At 46.9% G+C, this 19913-nt stretch overlaps 1 protein-coding gene across 1 annotated transcript in view; it reads right to left on the reverse strand.

Annotated features, from left to right (window-relative positions):
* The window catches only part of LOC139050701 (putative diacyglycerol O-acyltransferase Mb3761c), a 521464-nt gene extending 503758 nt beyond the window's left edge, over positions 1-17706 (reverse strand). The window contains exon 1 of the mRNA XM_070527326.1: positions 17314-17706. The gene's annotated coding sequence lies outside the window, so the exon portion shown is untranslated. The remainder of the gene's footprint in view (positions 1-17313) is intronic.
* Positions 17707-19913: the final 2207 nt, after the last annotated feature.

Raw genomic sequence — 19913 nt, forward strand, 5'->3', positions numbered from 1 at the left:
GTGTTATGTTTCTTCGATGTGGCGACCTGGTTAGCTGCATGGGCAACAGTCTCCCGAGGTAACCATCTGCTCCTGCAGTCCACACAGCGACAAAGACTCCTAATTTACATGCACCGTAATTGGTGCTCTCCCCATTCGACATTTCTTGCTGCAGCCGCCGGCCGATTATGCTTGTGGGCCTTCATCGGCCGTGATGTGGCGTGAGCGGAGACAGCACACGTTATTACATGGTCCGAAGTTGATAGCCACATGGGTGGAAAGGCCTGCAGAAGTGGCTGCAAAATGGTGATGCTCACATGGAGAATGTGGGGCACCAACTATGAGTTGCACATTAGCGGCCCCCGAAAGAACAAAAAGAAACGTGCAGGTTGGAAAGGCGGGAACGCTAAAATGCCGTTTAGTCCATGTCGCTGTGTTGGTTGCGGCAGCAGATGCCTTGCGTCACCCGATTGCTTCGCAATGCAAGTTACGGCGACTGTCAATGCAAACAGGTGGTGCACTGCCCAATTTACTTGCGCTACTGATTGTCGCTCGTTACCAGATCGCCATGTGCGGCGACGAAAGTGAGCAGTTTACGAGCTCGCGTTAATGGTTTCAGCGCATCTCGACATGCAAATTTTATTTCTGATCTTGTATGAGAAGGTGCACTGGTTTTATTCTGCCAATAAAGTCGCACGTCCTGTTCACTCACTTGTGGCTTGTTTGTATGGGCGTCAGTAGAGGCTCTTTAGTCTCCTGGCCATTAAAACGCGGCAGCTGAGGCATGCCGCAAAGCCAGCGAGGCGAACACGGCGCGTACCCAGCGTACGCCATCGCCGTGGCCACCGCTGTAAAGCGGCCATATTGAATAGTGTACTAAAAAAAGCATTTCCGCTTTCTGTTTAAGTAGCGCCATCTGTCGGGTTCCCCACTAAGTTCCATGCGCTGCCGCTTCTTATTTTCGAACCACTGTGGAAGGTACAGTTTCCCTTCTCTAAAGTTGTTCTTTATTCTATGGCTTCGCCGTGCTCCCGGTTTAGATTACTATCTATCTCTCTGCCCGTGCCGATCACGACGCGGCGTAGATCGTTTCCCCTCCGAGACACCGAGTTCTTTGGTTCGTTTCGTTCGCTCAGGCGCACGTTTCGTTGCCGCGCCGAACGCTGCGTTGCTCGACGCTCACCGCGTGATAGGTGGGCGCTAAGTCCGATGCGGGGCGCATCGTAAGTGATCGCTGTGCCGTAGCGCATTGTCTTATACCCCTTGGCGGGTCGACGGGAACGCTGTCGCGTCCCACTCTTGAAGGCGAAGCTTAAGCGTCCTCCAATTTTTCTTGATTCTGATACCCTTGTGACTCCCAAAGAATTGGCGACGGTAAGGTAAGGCGAGGACCTGGAACTTACGGAGGCGACGTAGTCCAGTTGCTGTGACAGCAGCGAGATGGCTGCCATGCCGTTCGTGAGGCTGCCGGGCGAGACTATCGAGGAGACAGGGGCGGTGCTCACGGAGGAAACGACAACCCCGGTACATACGCTAGCGAGATGCCTGTACAAGGAAGCATGTACGGCTTGCCTTGGCATCTGGCACCTGGATGCTGTCCTAGGGCAGGTGAAGCTTGCACGGCATCCTCTGGCCAAAGCTGGCACCCAAGACGGCGAGATCTCACGAGGACTGTCTTTAAGGCTGGGCAGCCTTAGGCTGCTTTTTCAGAGATTCTGCCATCGGGAAGAAACAGCTTACTTGCTGGTCACTTCTTCGCTGCTGGTGCCCGCAGTCGTTGTTACTGTTGCTGCCTCAAAACATGGCTCGTACCCGCGAGGGGCGTTGGCCACACTGGATGAATCGAAAAAGTACGTACACCCCAAAAAATACCCAAAGGGGTAAAGGCAAACATGCCCGCAGTCCGAGCAGACGAGCCCAAGTGCGTGTCTTTTTCTTTGTTAGAATATATATATCCGTATATATGTCCACGCAGATGCGTACCGGCTCAGCACTTGATAGTAAACAACGACAGCGGGTTCGTCTGCGTGGCCGTTTGAACGTCCTTGAAAGACGTCGTCTCCCAGTCAGCGGAGTGCTTGAACCATGGTCATGCTCTGATAAGTTGAGGCGTGCTCTGAGTGAGGGTCCTTCGCGTTTCGTTTTTTTTATCGGGGTGCGCTTATCTTATGGACTGCCCTACTAGTGATGTAATCTTGCATATTTTAGCGAGCTGATCTCATAGCCGTGTTGTCCCCTTTTATATATACATGAAAATACTTGTGCGGACTTTTCCACTCCGGTGTAATGGGCGACGATCCTATATTTACTAGACTGTGCTTTCCGCGTTGCTGCCCGCAGATTAGCTTATTTTCGTTCGGTTATGTTCTTGCGCGTATAGCAGTGTGTCACATTTTCTTGTTGATGTTCCTTGTTTATTGCTCCTAGAAAAAAAGAATTTTGAATTTTCGGATACTCGGCCTAGCTTTAATGTTGATAGATATTTAAAAAAAGAAAAAAGAAAACAAGAGATTGTGGCCACGCCGAACCCGAGATAGTTGACAAGGAAGGCTTGCTTTAAAATGTAAGTTTTCTATAAGCTTCGCACGATCCGTCTACCCGTGGCAACACATTCTTACGCACAACGTTCACGGATCAAGTACGCCGCGTAACTTACGCAATACTGCACAGTTCTAGCGGACGAACTCGCACTCCCTCTGCCGAGATAATGAAAATCGCGCGGTGGGGAATCTCGCGTCTTCCGACTTTTGCTGGATCGGCTTACCATCTTGGGTGCATCTGGTTCTCTTTTCTGTTTTTTGTTACTGTTGTCGCGCATGTGAAGAGCGAAGCTCCCAGCGCTCGCCCAATGGCACGACTAGGAGCGGCGCCACCTTGAATTACGCTTATCGGGACTTGCGACCCACCCGGCGTTATGAAAGCGAAGCAAAAGGCCTCTTTTCTTTCCTCCTCATCGCGCTTGGCCTCTACGCTGCAGCAAGACAGGATATTGCGCTTCCGCTGCTGTGGTGTACGCGTGCGGACTGTTAATAAGACAGAGCCAAATGAACGCCGAGAGAATTACCATTCCGTCGAAGCGATTTGAGGCCGCAATATCAGCAACAGGTAGTACTAGAAAAAACAAACAAAGCACGAAATGACGAACATCCAACGTACGCGTCAGAATTATTGCGAAGCGATGTTTTTCTGAAGCATCAAGTGCTATCAAGCGAGTAGCGCAAGTTACAGTTGTCCTTACTCACATCCTGCGCAACGTGTCAGCTCCTGATATGGTAATATTCGTAAAGCCACACTGGATTACAACTTTCCCCATCCCGTGCATTCACTATACACCACACGATTCGTAAGCTATGCCAAAGGCAGGCTGTGAGATGTCGATGCCCTGATACCGCGAATGCGAAGGATGATGTTTCCTGCTTGTCGAGGGAAGGATGGTGACAAAGGGGTAAAAGGAGAGAGAAGTAAGGACGCCTAACACAGTGGGAAGGCTGAGTCTTACTCACCCGTTCCATTCTCGCGTGTGCCAGCGATCCAACGGAAACTGGCACAATCGCGTGTATTGCGCTATGCTACGCATGCGACTATTTGGCTGAACAGTCAAAGGAAGTCCCGTAACTAGGGGGAGGGTTATCGGGTCCTGACGCCCCCCCCCCCCCCCGAAATTAGCACCGCGGCGAAATGCTACTCGGTGCATGTAACTTACAGATATGTCACTATATTATATGGAGATGCCAATATGTACACCATATGTTCCTACTATCATATGCCAGCGATGTCCGGGGTCCACAAGAGAAAACAATGAAGAGAGACCTTTGATAGCCGTCGTTGTCACCTCGAAAGCCCTCTGGAAATTTATTCTGGAGGTAACCCCCTGACCGATCGGCCCGTGGTGTTCACAAAGAGAGATTCCATTTGCAAGAAAGCAAGGAAATGGGGGTCGGGGGCCACGCGATGCGTGAATCTAATTAGCGGCAACAATTTGTTTCCCAGTCTCGATGCGCAAAGCTCCCAACTGGACACAGACCACGCACGTGGTGGTGCTCGTCGCACGCCCCCGCTGACCAGCTCGAAAAGCGCGCTCTCGTTCAGCGGATTTCGCGCAGCGTAATTAACGTTCCTTGCACAACCTGTTCACACAGGCGTTGACGGCCCGGACAGCGGCCTCGTTTAAAAAACCAGTCGCGAAGCCAGCGCTCACAATTGCGAGATTTATGCGTGAACCGTAGGCGCCAGAGGTCGTATGCAAACACAGTCGTTAATTATTTTGCGGGTACTGAAACACGATTATTAGCATTGCGCTCGTCATGGCACTTAGCGTTGAGCTCTAGCAAACGGTACCTGTTATTTCAGGCAATGTTTTCATTACGATTGTATCACTCTACGACTGCAACATCGCACACATTGGGGCCCACGGATGCTGGCAGTGTGGACTGTGTGGCAGACGGGAGTAACGCATATTCCATTTGAACAATAGGAAGAACTAGAATTGGCCCAGCCATGTAAAGCGTAACTGACGTAACTGGTGACACAGGGGCAGCCAAGAGAAGGGAAGAACAGTTGTGGACCGCAAAAAAATAGGTGGTGTGATGATATGAAGAAACTTGCAACTATAGAATGCGCTGGATCGCACGAGGCGCGTGTTATTGGTGATCGATGGTTGATGTCTTCGTTCTGGAGTTTGCATAGAATAGGCTGACCATCGCAAGCGGGCCACTACAACTTCGACGTCTTTCTCTCATAAGGAGCTTATTTCGGTTATTTATTTATTTAAATATACTGCAGGTAGCTAGAGCTGAACAAGCAGAAGAGGGTTAAGATGTTAGTGGAGAACGTTAGCAGAAAAAGCGATAACAGTAGTATATTTTACAGCAGATCTGGGCGAACTGCTCCAATCTCCGACCTAACGAGCAAAAAGAAAAAGAGAGCACACGCGGGAATAACTTCGTTCGTGCGAAATATCGAGGAAGAAGTTGAGAGTGATTAGTTCTCGAAAACACTGCGGGCTCCCATAGCAAACGAGTTTCACGATTTAAGCCGATATTCTTCTGGTACAGCGCTTGACAAAAAAGAAAGAAACCTTAATCTGGCCACTCTTGGGGGAAGTTGCAGCGGGTGCAGCTGCAGTCGCTCCAACATGAAAGTTACTGACGACGTGGATTTATAAATTCATAAAATAACCTGAGCGTCCAAACGCTGAATGCGCTCCGCCTTTGCGCTACTGACAGCTTAGAAAGGATACCAAGCTATTGCAGCGTAGTCGAGCAGTAGGCGATCTAAGGAACGATACGCTTGAAGGAGACCCATTTAAGTTTCTTCGAAGAAAACGAAGTTAATTAAATACTTCAGCGCGCCGCATACGATCTGGGCGCTCTAGGAAAGCTTACTGGTAATTATGACACCTAAATATGTTACTGCGTTTACACGTCCCAAGGACCGCGTCAATGCTGTAAGGATGAATGAAAGGCATTTTGCTAGTTGTAATGGGCATGAATACAGTCTTCGAAGTTAATACTCAGTCTCTTTCTTTCTTTTTTTTCGCACCAGACCGCGAGTTTACATGAGTTTTGTTTAGAATTGAGTAAGAGGATGCGGATTTCACACTCGAATATAACACAAAGCCTTCGGCGAACAACTTCACTTTAAAACAATCATCAACGTCATTAGCAATGCCGCTTACACAGATAAGAAAAACAGCGGTCCAAGTACCGAATCAAGCGGAACCGCGGATAATAGCCGTAAATTATCCGCCCTGAAGTTTATCCCATCGCAGCACTAAATTTGCGGTGCGCCGGTGGTAGAATTCGTCCGGCTGGCTGTGGAATCACTTTGCCCATTGCCATGAAAGATTTCATGGCCCTTTGCTAACTCGCAGCAATACCACCTCACACATGTCAAAGCGAGACACATTTCCCCATCCGTGGGCTGCATTTCCCTGAGAATTTCGATGTGCGTTCGCTCTTTGCTTCATAGAAAACGAATCACACTTCGTGGCTCCTACGTCGTGGACCTGTGAAGCACAACCCCAATCTTCAACTGACAGCAGCGCTATGCCACGCAGCTGCCTCGAGATCAAGCCAGGACGTTCCAAGAAATGTCCACCGTTGGGAATCGATATGTTTACTTTGCATTTACAGCCGCAATATGGCTAAAAAAAATTAGGCGCAATGACTTTCTGTTTCACCCTCGCAGTGGCGTGCGAACAATGCTGATGCTCACAGCGGTAGGCATAACGCTGACTCGCCTCCGCCACCGACGCGACTGAGTGTAGCGTTGTCGACGGGCCGAATTCGCTTCGTGCAGTCAAGGACACAGCAAGCCTCTTTAGGCCTTTAATCCTCCGCACGCGAGCCGCGCATGCGCCATCACTATAACGGCAGGAGCGGCGGTGGCACCGACAGTTTTTCTTTCTTTTTTTCTTTGCGCGCTGAGCTGTCCCTTCATCCGCGCATTGGCATCAGGGAGCCTCTTCGATTATCCGTCCCTGACAATCCGGGACTGCTTGAGGTGGTGCTTCCTGCCAGTGAGTGTTGCGTATGCAGCGTCTCGGCCAGAAAGCAAAGAGAAAGCAAAGATGCCCAATGCGTTCATTACACACGAAGCCTTCCGGACATGTACTTTAAAAGCGAACCTTTTCTTTGCAAACCTCCCCGGGTGTCGTAACTGTGGGTGCAGAAGCGTAGCTATTCTCTTGCCGAATAGGCCAGCCAATCACAGCGGAGTACGGCAACCACGTACGCCGCGAGGTTCCTTGCACCACTACCAGATGGCTCTCGTAACCACGCACCCGCCGCAGCGGTGAGGCCGACTGTGCGGGGGAAATAAATAAAAGCTACCAGAAAGCTCGCATTCGCACATCCGCCGCTGCACGGTAATGAGCAAGTAAACACTTCTTGCGCATACAATGGATTTGTAGCGCGCCACGTTCTTATCCGCACGCTGCCTCTGCTGCATCTGAAACCATGACGCGTACCGGGCGTCTGTTGTTCTCGCTGGTAGTCAGCAACTTCGCTTAAAGGACCCCTCACCAGGTCTGGCCCTGTTGAGCCCACAAGCGCAGTGCATACGATGTGCCCTAACAATAGTATCTACTAAGTATTACATCCCTGCGCACCGCTTTTGAAAGAGCTTAAATTTTGAAACCAAACATACTTTACCCTCCTCGCGGACGTCGCGCTACCAGCCAGAGCGTCGACGTCAATCGCGCATGTGCGCCTACGTACGTGCTAGTGCTGTGACACCTCTAGTAGTGACACATGACTTCGAGAATTATTCAAAACAACATCAGTTATTAAGTTAATATGCTGCTTCAATAGACGAATTAAGGTTCAGAGAAATACCAATACGTACAAACCGAATGTCTCTGTGTTTTTGCTTTACTTCCTATCCTAGAAAGAAAGATGTACTTCCGCTTCGTCTTCTTGTTCCCACGTAGTGCAGTTGCGCGCAGAGAAAGAAGGTATGTCATCTAGCGCGTTCCAGCGCCGCGATCCTGCTCTCTTATGCTCTCGCGCATGCTTCAGTGCTTGTGGTTGTACCACTAACTCATACCCCTAATCAGGTGTACTAGTGCACAGCGCGCACAATAGTGTGCTGAGCGAAACAAACGCAATAGCTCGTGCGCAAGACCACCTCTGGAAGTGCGTCACTCAGCAATAACGCGTCCTATAGAATTAAAAAAAAAAAGGCGGAGGCGCCTGCGAATTATTCACCACGCGATCTTCCGGCTACAGTATGGGAGAGCGCAGGGAAGGAATTTCGCTCGCGGAGGCTACACGGGGCGAGTGAAGAGGGTGTACAGCCGCCCTGATTTTTAATAATATAGCGCGAGCGTCGACTGAACTGCTGGTGAGCGCCTTATAACGGCGATAAGCGTGCAACAAGGCGAGAGTTCGCGCACGAGCCTTGTTGCCTTGTTGCACTCGCCTTGTTGCACACTCTTGTTGCACGCTTGTCGCCGTTATAAGGCGCTCACCAGCAGTTCAGTCGACGCTCGCGCTATATTATTAAAAATCAGGGCGGCTGTACATGTTGGCGATGACGCTCGCCTCCTGAAATCACGGGTTAGCGTCACTTCAAATATTTCCATCTTTCTCATTAATGAACCGATTCGAAACTTTCTTGAGGTAGGAGAATGCGTAGAGGGCACGAAGCAACTTCCAGCGTATAACCAAAATTTTCCATGTGGCTTGGTGAGGGTTCCTTAAACAAAAGGCTCGGCATATTTTTTGTGTGTGCGTGCGTGCGTGTACTCGCGTTTCGGCTCTTTATGTATTCAGGAAAAGCTTCCCTGTATAGTGACTCCAACTCGTTCAATCTGCTGCATTTTGTATAACAAGTTGGCCAACACACAAAAAAGTCCTTTGTTCCATGGTTTACTGTAGCAACATGTTCTTCATGTGACAGACACAAAGAAAGTATACCTACGCTTGGAGCTCACGTATGAAGTGTTCTTGTTGTACTCTGCAGTAAAATTCATTTGGCGAATCTTCTATCTACAAAGCAGGACTGGTGCCAGTTGGAGAGTTCTTTATATTTATAGGCTAGTGTAACTTGGGATTTTTAAAGGGGCGAAACTGGAAGTCTCATGGGAGTTGCCTGTGTAAACATAGAAATGCTCTCCAATGGCTACTGCAATAAAAGGGCGCTTGTTTCTCTGCTTAAGCGGCTGATAATTTATCTGAAGCGCATTGCAGCCCCCTTTTTACGAGCTGAATCGAAGGGAACACTGATTGCTCCACCCACGCCTAATCTTACCCTCATGTGTGTGTTATTTTTTCCGATAGTTGTTTTCCCCGTCACCTGCGTGTAATAAACACGGCTTGCGTGGCGATTGAAGAACGAAACTATAAGGCGTATGTTCCGCATGAAATGATTTACTAGTGGAGATCAATCCAAATGTTATGAGCAGTTTGAAGTTGCATGTTGAGAAATGTATGTGGGGCATGAAGTATCTAGAGTTAGTGTGGAGTGGTAGGCAGGCAGTCCTACGTTGGAAACTTTGCCTCCACTGAGGAATTATGTGGAGAATGGCTTTATCATATATCCAGTTTTTCAGCGCCGATGTACGCGCGCTGTATGGAAACTCTCAAGCATGGTACTGTTTCCAGTCTAGGGGATTACGTTAGAACAGCAGCTTCTCACAGTATTTAGCCCAGGAGACGACTATGGAATACTTAGTAGTACCAGACTGCAGTATAAAAGTTACAAAGAGAGATAAGGTTCCCCAGAAAGGCTGGTCTATGTTTCGATAGACGGGCCTATACACATTTACGCCACATGCCATTTCGCGGCTGCTTTAGTGGAGTCTTTTCGCGTGGACCAAATCACTGCTAACCTGCAGCGCTAAGTGACGACTTCGTGTCCTAAATATATATGTACCCTCTCTACGTTGCCAACAAAAAACTTGTTGAAATTATGTGAATGTTACTAAATTTAATTTTTGAAAGTTCTGTTCACTGAATTACACTGATGTGCTGCGGCGAAGTTGAACATATTGCCGAAGGGGCAATGTGCCAAATTTCAGAGTACGCTCCAGCTTTGCCTGTTAAAGTCAAGAAATGAAGAAACACGTAACCTAGCATCATATCTCAAATTTTATGCGAAGCATATTACGAGAGCTCAACCCAGCTCCTCAGGCGCGGCGGTGTCGCCATGAAATCACGTGACACCGTGACGTCACGACAGAGGAGAAGTGGCTTTGGCTCAACTCTTGCAAGACGGGCTGGGTGGGAATCGAACCAGGGTCTCCGGAGTGTGGGACGGAGACGCTACCACTGAGCCACGAGTACGATGCTTCAAAGCGGTACAAAAGCGCCTCTAGTGAATGCGGTGTTGCCTTAGAAACGAGCTGTTTCTAAGGCGTGCGTCTCTTGCTCAGGCGCACATTTCGTTGCCGCGCCGAACGCTGCTTTGCTCGACGCTCACCGCGTCCAATGCGGGGCGCGTAGTCGCTGCCCTGTAGCCCATTGTCTTACACCCCTTGGCGGGTCGACGGGAACGCTGTCGCGTTCCACTCTTGAAGGCGAAGAAGTAATGCATGAGTTGTTTCTTCGTCTAGCCGAACCAAATATAGCCAAGCAACAGCAGTTCACCAGGCTAAACAGTGGTTCAACAACTAAAATAAAGGCTAGTATGCTTCGCATCCTGGGCTTAACCTTACCTAAGCCACAGTCATTTTTTTACTGAGTGTCCCAATTGCTTTGTGCGAAAATTTAAAATTATGCAAGAGCTACGTAGCCGCGCCAAATCAAGGTAATGTATGTCGTCGCTTGGAGCAAGTTAGAGTAGTTTCTGTATTTCGCCTAATTAGATGTTCCCTTATTATTATTATTATTATTATTATTATTATTATTATTATTATTATTATTATTATTATTATTCAACTACTCAGATATTATATTTGATTTGAAGAATACAAAGTGCCACCCTACTAGTTGCAGGGCACTTTTTTGTATATTGCGGGCTTTCTTTCAGGCTTGGCAAATGGCATTTATGTAGCGCGTATTGAGCAACAGAAAGCTGGATGGATAATTTTTCAGGACACTTGAGAATTTTCTCATTAGCACTATTGCTCTGAACATAATATTGAGGAAACAAGAGCAAACAAAAGTGGCCACATTTAAGCGATGAGACCGTTAGATTGGGCTTTCCAAACAACGCTACGGATGAAATATATTTGGAAATAAAATCAGAAGGGAATACTGTCAGATCATACGGCCCTTGGTTCTGTCCAACTACGCGGCACTTGCATATTTTTACATCTTGGACCAAGTTACGCAGCACACACGGCATATTTCTTTTCAGTGTCCTTTTACTCTCGCCTGCGCCATTCGCGGGACACCACGCAAGTTCCGAGACGAGCGGGAGTCCCGAGGTGCCACTGCACGCCATAGAATCGCGAAGTAATTAGCGGCTGTTAATTATTAACCTCACGTTCGATTCAGCAATGATGAGGCCAAACGATCTGCTTATCACCTTTGAGCATACCGATAGATGTGAGACCCTGCATGTCAGACAGAACCTGCATTGTCGCCTCCCCCCCACCCCGCATCTGCAATAACAAAATTTTAACCGTATACCGAGCATTCATTCGTTAATAAAGACAAAAAAGAATAGAAACACATAGAAGGAAAGCAAGGTTGCGATAACGCTAATATACGCGCTGCAGCTCCTTCACGCCGTCATAGCTATTTGCATCGCCTGGGCTTTGTTATATCATTAGTTACAGCAGGGTCCTTCTAGATTATAAAGAACAAAACATATTACAGTTTGAAAACAAAAGAAAACAAGAGGGAAGTCCACTTGCCTGTTCCTGCGAGATGCTTCTGGGACAATGAACGCCCAAGTACGTGGAAAACAATATCCCGAAGTATGGAATTTAATGGCAAGGTTATTAGTAGCACCAATTTATCTCAAGAGCGCTGGCGGCAAAACCTGGCGCTCTTTTTTCTCCGCTAATCATCTTCCATCGACGCTTGAATTCATCGATAAGTTTAGAACGTTAGTGCAATGCTTTTCACATTTATTATTTCTTCTTAGCGACCTGTAAACTACCGGTTGTGATGAAATTGACGAGATGACCTGAAGACAAAAAAAAAAGAAGGAAAGAACGCGGACAGCAAGCTCAGTATAGTGTCGCCATGCTGTATGAAGTTAGTAAACGAGATTGTGAAGTCGGTAAAGCTTCAACAAAACGAGGCTCTTTACTGTCTTTCTTTTTTTCTGGAAAGCTCCATGAACCTACGCAATAAAAACCCACGTAAAGTAGAGAGCTTAAACAAGCTTAATGTTTCCACTGGTTTCCCATTTCCTTTATTTTTTCTCCTTTCGGGAAGATAAATCATCGTCAAGAAAGGGGTCAGGCGCCCCATGTACCCGTTTTGCTCTCCGTAGACAGCCCCAAGACAGCGAGCTAGCAAGTAATTCTCAGGTGGGTTTAGCACAACACCTTGGAAGACAGCCAAAGCTAGCTCCTTTGTCAACGTCGTTCCGTACCATTTGTCTTAAGACCAAAGCGTCACGAGACAAGGAACATTGTAGAGCAAACACCATGGCTACTCGCAACTTTCACAGATTTAACGAAAAATAAACTGTGCAGGCGCCGGTGTTTGTCTACTTTAGTACGTCTCCTGCCTGTTGGCGCCTTCTTACGAAGGCGAATGGATAGCGAATTACCCAGGTATCGGTTCGTTGACGTTCGATACCATTCGAGAACCCAAGGAATGCGGAGTGGTCAAAGATTAAGTAGGTAGACTGCCCGAAGCACACAAACAAACAAACAAACAAACAAACAAAAAACCGGAAGGGGAAGTGGTGCAAAATGTCTGTTATTTACTACTCAATAACACACAGAGTGTGCGTCACGGTGGGTCACTACACTACGCTGTCGGGTGCGCTGCCGAAGCGTGACAGGCCCTCTGTGCCGGCTCCTCTCGTCACTCAGCGTCAGAAGCCTGGCCAGCATGGAATCCTACCCGCCGTGATTGCTCAGTGGCTATGGTGTTAGGCTGCTGAGCACGCGGTCGCGGGATCGAATCCCGGCCATGGCGGCCGCATTTCGATGGGGGCGAAATGCGAAAACAGCCGTGTACTTAGATTTAGGTGCACGTTAAAGAACCCCAGGTGGTCGAAATTTCCGGAGTCCCCTACTACGGCGTGCCTCATAATCAGAAAGTGGTTTCGGCACGTAAAACCCCATAATTAAAATTAGCATGGAATCCGATATCCCTGACACAGCGCAGTGCTACTGTGCTTTACTACGGAAACGTACGCCAATTTAAGAGCGCCAAATAGGCACCTCCAGGATTGCTTCCTGCATTCTTGGGCGACGTAGATCGGGTAAGAGTGATCCTGTCCGAAACCACAATTTTCGAAACAAGTTAGCATACCAATTCCCAGAAAAAGATAGAAACATTGAAGATTGTAATCGAGTGCTTTAGCTGCACTTGATCATTGCATGGCGTGTCATCGAATTATATATATATATATATATATATATATATATATATATATATATATATATATATATATATATATATATATAAACGGGAAGAAAGGGGGTTAACCGAGGGGCCCGATTTTTATTAGCCATATCATAACAAGCCAACAAACACTGACACCAAGGACAACATAGGGGAAATTACTTGCGAAATGCGAAGGTTGTGGGTTCGGTTCCCACCTGCGGCAAGTTGTTTTTTCATCGACTTTAATTTCCATTAATTTATCGTTTCTTTACTTCATTTATTAAGCACAAGTAATTTCCCCTATGTTGTCCTTGGTGTCAGTGCTTGTTGGCTTCTTATGATATTACTAATATATATATATATATATATATATATATATATATATATATATAAGTATATATAAGCTTGGTTATCTCTAAACTACACAGCTGAACCACGTCAAGCCCTGTTTACTTACATTGAGTGTCTTGACGTGGCTGACGACGTGGCATTTTAACGTGCACAATGATCTCACTACAGCAATATGTGGCGATATCGGCTGGTTTACCATCATGTACGGGAGTTGCATACAATGAAAAGGCGAACACGTACCCGAGAAAAATGAGAAAAAGAAAACCACTACACAGTAAGCTATGCACACGCACATGTTTCCCAAGGACTGCGACCTGCCCATACTGCAAAGCCTGTTTTAGTCCTGAACAAGTACATTCTAGCGCAAGTTGCAAGTTCTCCCGTTAACTCAGTGCCCGGAGTGATGTGTCGTGCAGTTAAGCAACAAGACTGCTTCGCTTCGAGACAGCTGCTGTGGTGTTTTTTATCTCTTATCGCCACAACCCTCATAGTTCATTCGCCCAGCGCAATAAAGCTGACAAGAATCCCGCGACTGTGGGCAATCTGTGAATGCGGCTTCTTTTCAGTGACCGTAAGTGTGGCGCAAATAATGGGCTACACGAGATGTGAGTTTTCGACGCCAGGCTTATTCCTGCCGAGCGCCTTTGTACATGTTGTGCATTCCTGACAACAAAACAGAAACAGCGTGTAGCACCATTATTTACATAGAAAAAAAGCGGACGCGTACACTGGCATTCGCAAGTCTTTCCTTGATATTCGCAGCTCCGATCAACAATCCCGGACTGAGCAAGAACTTTGAAACCTGTCCCCATGGCCAGTGCTACTTTTCAAGACAATTTACTCCAGTACACTGTTACTTGTAAACATTGTGTTTATCCAACCTATACTCGCGCTCACGGCGCCATCGCCACATCATTTTAAAGTAGAAGCCTGTAGTGTCTCTACACAAAATTACACTATTTGCACTAAAAAAGACAAAAAAAGGAACTTTCACGCCCGCAGTCGTTCTGGTGTACACCGGGACAGATACTTACAAACGTGCACAGCTGATGAAACGCGGACGCCTTTACGGCACATTTTCAGTTACGCTCTCAGTGCATCACACGTGAGAAAAGCGCTCGCTCAGACGTAGGCTAAGTTCAGACTTGGGTGAAATACAAACAAAAAGACACCGCAGTCCATCGAGTAAACACAGCGCCTCTTCCATTAATGACGCCGCAAGAGTTCGTTTTGCTGTAAAAGATAAATAGTTATGTTTCTTTCTTCGTGTTTTTTTTTTTGTTTTTGCTTCATGGAAAGAAACTTCTCATACAGAGTTCGGTCAAGCTGCTGCCAGAGCGAGTTGAGTTCGGCAAGGCAAACCGGGAGGCTGTAGCTGTGCCGAAATATAGAAAGATTTAGGAGTGTTAAAAGTGGCTTTCTTTTAAACACGGAGGAATGCTCAGAAAAAAAAATGACGCAGTTGCATTAGATCTTGGTAGCTGTCTAAATAGACAAGCATCGTACTTATTCATTTAAGTTATAGAACGTATGAAGAAAAGAAAATTCACTATTAAAATCGGTGAGCAATGAGCGTTGCCCTATTTTTCACATTTCTTGGAAAATTAGCCATTCGCCGGTGCTACTGAGAGCATTTGACTTGACCAGCACATCAGTAGGAGTGCTAAAGCTTTATTAACATGTACTTTCATAATGATACGGTTCGACAAACAATCCATAGCTTATTTTAGATCATACTACAAATAATTAGGACGGACAGAGCATTGGTCAAAATACTCCTTTTCAGGGTGTCCTGGCTCATTTTGCGAAAAAGATTACACTCAGAAACTTTTATTTCATAGAATTTCAATGCATGCAGCATGAGTTCCCAGCTAGGAAAATGTGAGAAAATAAACTCGACAGTCTACAAAGGTAATAAGGGCCATTTTTTGTCGAAATGTCGGTATAAGGTAAAAAAAAAAGTGCCTTATAGGACAGCGTGGTAGCTTTCATGCAGTGATATGTTCCCGAGGTAATGTCAAATTGTGCAGATACAGCTACATTACCTGGCACAAAATCAATGCAGTTAATGAAGGACACTTGCGATGCCTGTATCTATTCAGCCCCGGAATATGCGGCGATAACAATGCAGTAAATTCAAGCCTTTCCTTTGTAGTCGATAGCAGAATGAAGTGTTGTAGCCCGAACCCTGAGTACCTTTGTTGGAGTATTTTATAATCCATCCTACAGTCGTCAATTTTACTCAAACAATGTATAGTTTTTTTCCGCAATCTAGTGCTAGATGTTTCTCGACGCATTCAAGCCCAGGTACGAGCTATGTGCTTGTTCTTTGAGTGTGAAGACTACAATAAAAAAAAGAAAAAGAAAAAAAAAACATAGGTACGTTGGTTGGAGCTGCCGTCATTCCATATATCGACGACAAATAAGTAGTCGGTAACATTAGGCGCATGTTTCGGTTGGTTCGAACGCATATGATCATGCGGAAGCGGCGGATGTTCACCTGTGCGATACAAAAACAACAACAACAACAACAAAAAACAAGTGTGCGTGCATGAAGACGGATGGATTGCGAATCGAAAGAAACGAGCGCACCCGACCTGCCATTCTGAAAAGAGCGAATAAAGCAACAAAAGCAACAATAATGCTATAAGGATAATGACAAGAGAGGACAGGACAAAGTGCAAATATCGAATGACACAGCTGCTCCTTCTCCAGCGGGTCATGAGCAGCGCTCGACCGTGAACGATCGTGTGTGCAAGAACTATGAACAGCTATATTTTACGTCAGGGCAGACTTCAAAATTTTACATAGTATATGGACAAACCACGCACACACTAGTTCAGCTATCGGCAAATAATTAGAAGACGCTGCCCTATAATTTCAAAAGACAGCTTCAGTCAAAGTCCTGCTAAAAACAAGCAAACAAATGAGCTAGTACAACATTGGCTTGCAACACGAAAGTAAAATGTTCAAGTAACATCTTGAAGTAGCATCTTGAAGTAACATCTTGTAACATGTTGAAGTAACATCGCAGACAATAGCTAAAAAAACAAGACTACGAGTACGCCGTGTCGTGAATTATTTCAATGCAAGTGCCACGCACATCCGGTTGCCTAGTTGCGATATGCCTGTTGCGTTGTTGGCAACAGCCGCGCCATATCGCCGAGTACAAATTCCGTTCGTTAGCGCTTCTCGGTTCACAAGAAACCAGTTTGAAAAAAAAAAGCAAAATGTTCCGTGAAGCCGCTAATATCGAATGCATGCGGCGTCTCTTGAACGACGGCCACAGGCACCCGCAGCTGTACGCGTAATTTGTAAACAGGCGGAACGCAGGTTGCTTCCCTCCTGCAAAGGTGTAGATATGATGTGCGCTGCTTAGATGAAAATATGTGAAATCAGCGCGTGAATACGCTGAGTGACTGTCTCGATCTTAGACGTTTCAATATCACACCGCCTCGCACAGATCGTCTGTTTAGATTTTCAAGCATGAAAGAAAGAGGCCTGAAATTAACTTGCCTTAAGCGAAACGACTCCATTTGACGAAACAAATATATAACTTTTTATTGTTCGCAGCATTGAAGAGTATAGTGCTAATCATGTTACGTCAGAAGCTCAGGTAGAGAGGTTAAATTTTATTCCACCGACGTGCCGACGCATTACATTTGCTGTACCAAATCAAATTTTCCCTTTGCATCGGCTAATTTTCTGCATGCTTGTTTCAAGTGCTGGAAAGCACGTTTTTTAGATCGGTTAGATCTACCGTTATCAACGCGTTAGGCAGTTGAGCAAGAAAACGAACGAGGCGCTGAAAACCAGTGAGCATAGTTATAGTGATGTTGTCAGAGCGCTGGACATTCGAGGAGAGTGAACGAGCCCTTCACCGCAAGAAACGGTGAAATCAGAACTAAATTTGGCGCTGGACATCCGAAATATAGCTCATGGCAGGGAGATGCGCCGCGCGCAGACGAAACCAAGGAGATGGGAGCCCGGCGGAGCAGACGACAGGGGAACCATCGCTTACCCTTGACGGCTAGGCTCCTCAGCCGGCGCTCTGTAGCGTCGAGCTCCGGAGCCCGGCGCCGCGGGTCAAACCCCGGGGAGCCGCCGACGCTCGCAGCTCGGCGCCGCGGCTTCTGCGCGTTTTCTCGCCTTTTTCACCGGCGGCACATCAACACCTCACGGCCGGCGCGGCTCACACACAAACACGCACATCTCCACGGCCGCTACGCCATTCCGTCGTCGGCGGGCAACCGGTCACAGCGGCAGCAACGGCGCGAAGCACCACGCACTCGACGATCCCGCCGACGCGCTCCGATAGTCGTCTGCTGCTCGGGCGCTCGCCGCTCTCGCTGCAGACGGCGCCGTTCGACGGAACCAGGGCCGCCGCTGGGCGCCATCTTGTATTGCTCTCACGCCTCAACTCTCTCTCTCTCTCTCTCGCTCTCTTCTTGTCTCTCTACGCGACTCTTCCTCTCCGTGCGCCGGTGTCGGTTCGAGCGGAAACCTTCTCTTTCGAGGTTCGCGTCTCCTCTTCGCCCGCTCGATTTCTTCGCTGTCTGGGCGTGCTCTTTTCAATAACGCGAACTCTTCCCGCTGCTCCCTCCGTTCTCACCGTCTCGGCCCTTCACTTCGCTGGATCGGTTGGTTTCCTTTCTTTCAGTTTGGAGCGCTTCCTCCAGGTTTTGGGTTTAAGCCGACAGGGTGCGTGTTTTCACTCCGTCTCCTATGGGTTACCAGGTGCCCCACGACTAGGAACGAAGAATTCATAAAATAAAGTAAATGGAGGGGAATACTTCATAGATGTTAAGCCTTTGTCTAGAGGAAAGAAATTTTTCGCCTAAATTCAGGTGGGTTCCTGGAAGAAAGAGGTGTCACTTGCACAGCAATCCAGGTAGGTAACTAAATATTCACTAATAATTTTTCTAGTTATTCGCTTTCAGACATGTTGCATACGACATTGAAGCTTCGCAGTAGTATTTAGGTTTGTCGAGACCATTTTCTGATTATAAGGCACGGCTAAGTGGGAAAGTACTGATTAAATCTGACCCCCTGGGGTTCTCTACCACGCAGCCAATGTCCGGTACACGGGTCTTTCTGCATTTCGCCCACATTTAGCAGTAGTCAAGCCATATTTGCTAAGAAAAAAACCACAAGACTAACCAAACTTTCGACGTACCCGTCTCTAAACTGACAGAGAAGGAGAGAACCTAGGTGTCCGATTTTTGTTAGCCACACTCATATGAAGCAAACAAATGATGAAGGCAACGAATGGATTCGGGAAATAATTCGTAGTTATTAGTCAAAATATAGAAATGGTAAGGGTAAGGGAAATGAAAGCGGATGACAAGCAATTTGCTGCTGGTGCCAGCCAAATCCACGAACTCCACATCACGCATGCATACATAAATACCCAAGAATGTGGACCTATAAGAACCATCGCTGCTCAAGCTCCATTAGTAGTGCAACGCACATGCAATGCAGAGGTTGTGGGTTCGCCTCCCACCGGCGGAAAGTTCAATTTTCGTCGACTGCGATTGCCCTTTTGCGTATCAGGTGTATGCCTCATTAGAATAGTTGAAAGTACTTCCCCTATGCATTCCTCGCCTTTGTTATCTGTTGGCTTCATTGCCACCATCAAAATGTGCAACGAATCAGATTGGCGTTCCTGTTGTACACTCTCGGCACTGGAAACTAGAAACAGATGTCCTTCTTACTATTTGCGCTAAGCAGCAGGACGTCATTATACTGCTGCGCATTATAATTGCTTCATGAACTTCTAAGCATTTGAGAATGGAACATGCGCCCTGAGGTGACAAATTCAAAGTAGAATTGCGCGAATGTTAGCTGTTTTGAATATTAATCGAATGATAGTAGTAAGTATGGAATATCGAATGGTCACACGAAGACGCCTGCATTTGCCGCCAGAATAGTGCGTCTTTTCTTGTTAGCGCAGAAACAACAGCTATCAGGGACGCGTTAATAATTTTACACACAACATCACTAATTGTGTTTAAAGAAACAGCATGAATAGCCCCTCAACAATTTTGAAGTCTGCTTTCCAGAATGAAAGGCAACTTCGTGACGAACTTTCCCAAAAACACTTAACAGGGTCGCAAAAAAATACCAGACCACGCGGACGACTCAATTACAGTTGGCATCTTCGTAAAGCCGTTTTCCCATCCACTTCATTGGGTATACATATATGTTTGCTACTAGAAACCTGGGAGTGTTAGCCAGCGCCACCACTCATAAACCTTGGCGGCGGATGCGGAACATCCATTCTGCCGCAGGCGTCACGAGTACGTGATCTTTCTGGGTGGAGGCTACTGGTCAGTAAACCCACACATGCAGCCTGAAGGCATCGATGCTGACGGATTCGAGACCCTCGTTATGTAATAAACGAGGAGAAAGGGGTTCATGAAGGAAACACAAATACCAAAGAAAGAGGATGGGAAAATGGCGCCGCGGAAGCTCAAGTAGTAGAGAATGGCACGCGTAATACAGAGGTATGGTCCCGTTCCGAACCCGCGGCAAGGTGTTTTTCATCCAGTTTCATTTCTACTTCTTTATAATTTCTTTAATTATTTAGTAAGTATAATTAAGTTCCCCTATGTTATCCTT

Source organism: Dermacentor albipictus, chromosome 10, assembly GCF_038994185.2.
Source record: "Dermacentor albipictus isolate Rhodes 1998 colony chromosome 10, USDA_Dalb.pri_finalv2, whole genome shotgun sequence".
Classification (NCBI taxonomy): domain Eukaryota; kingdom Metazoa; phylum Arthropoda; class Arachnida; order Ixodida; family Ixodidae; genus Dermacentor; species Dermacentor albipictus.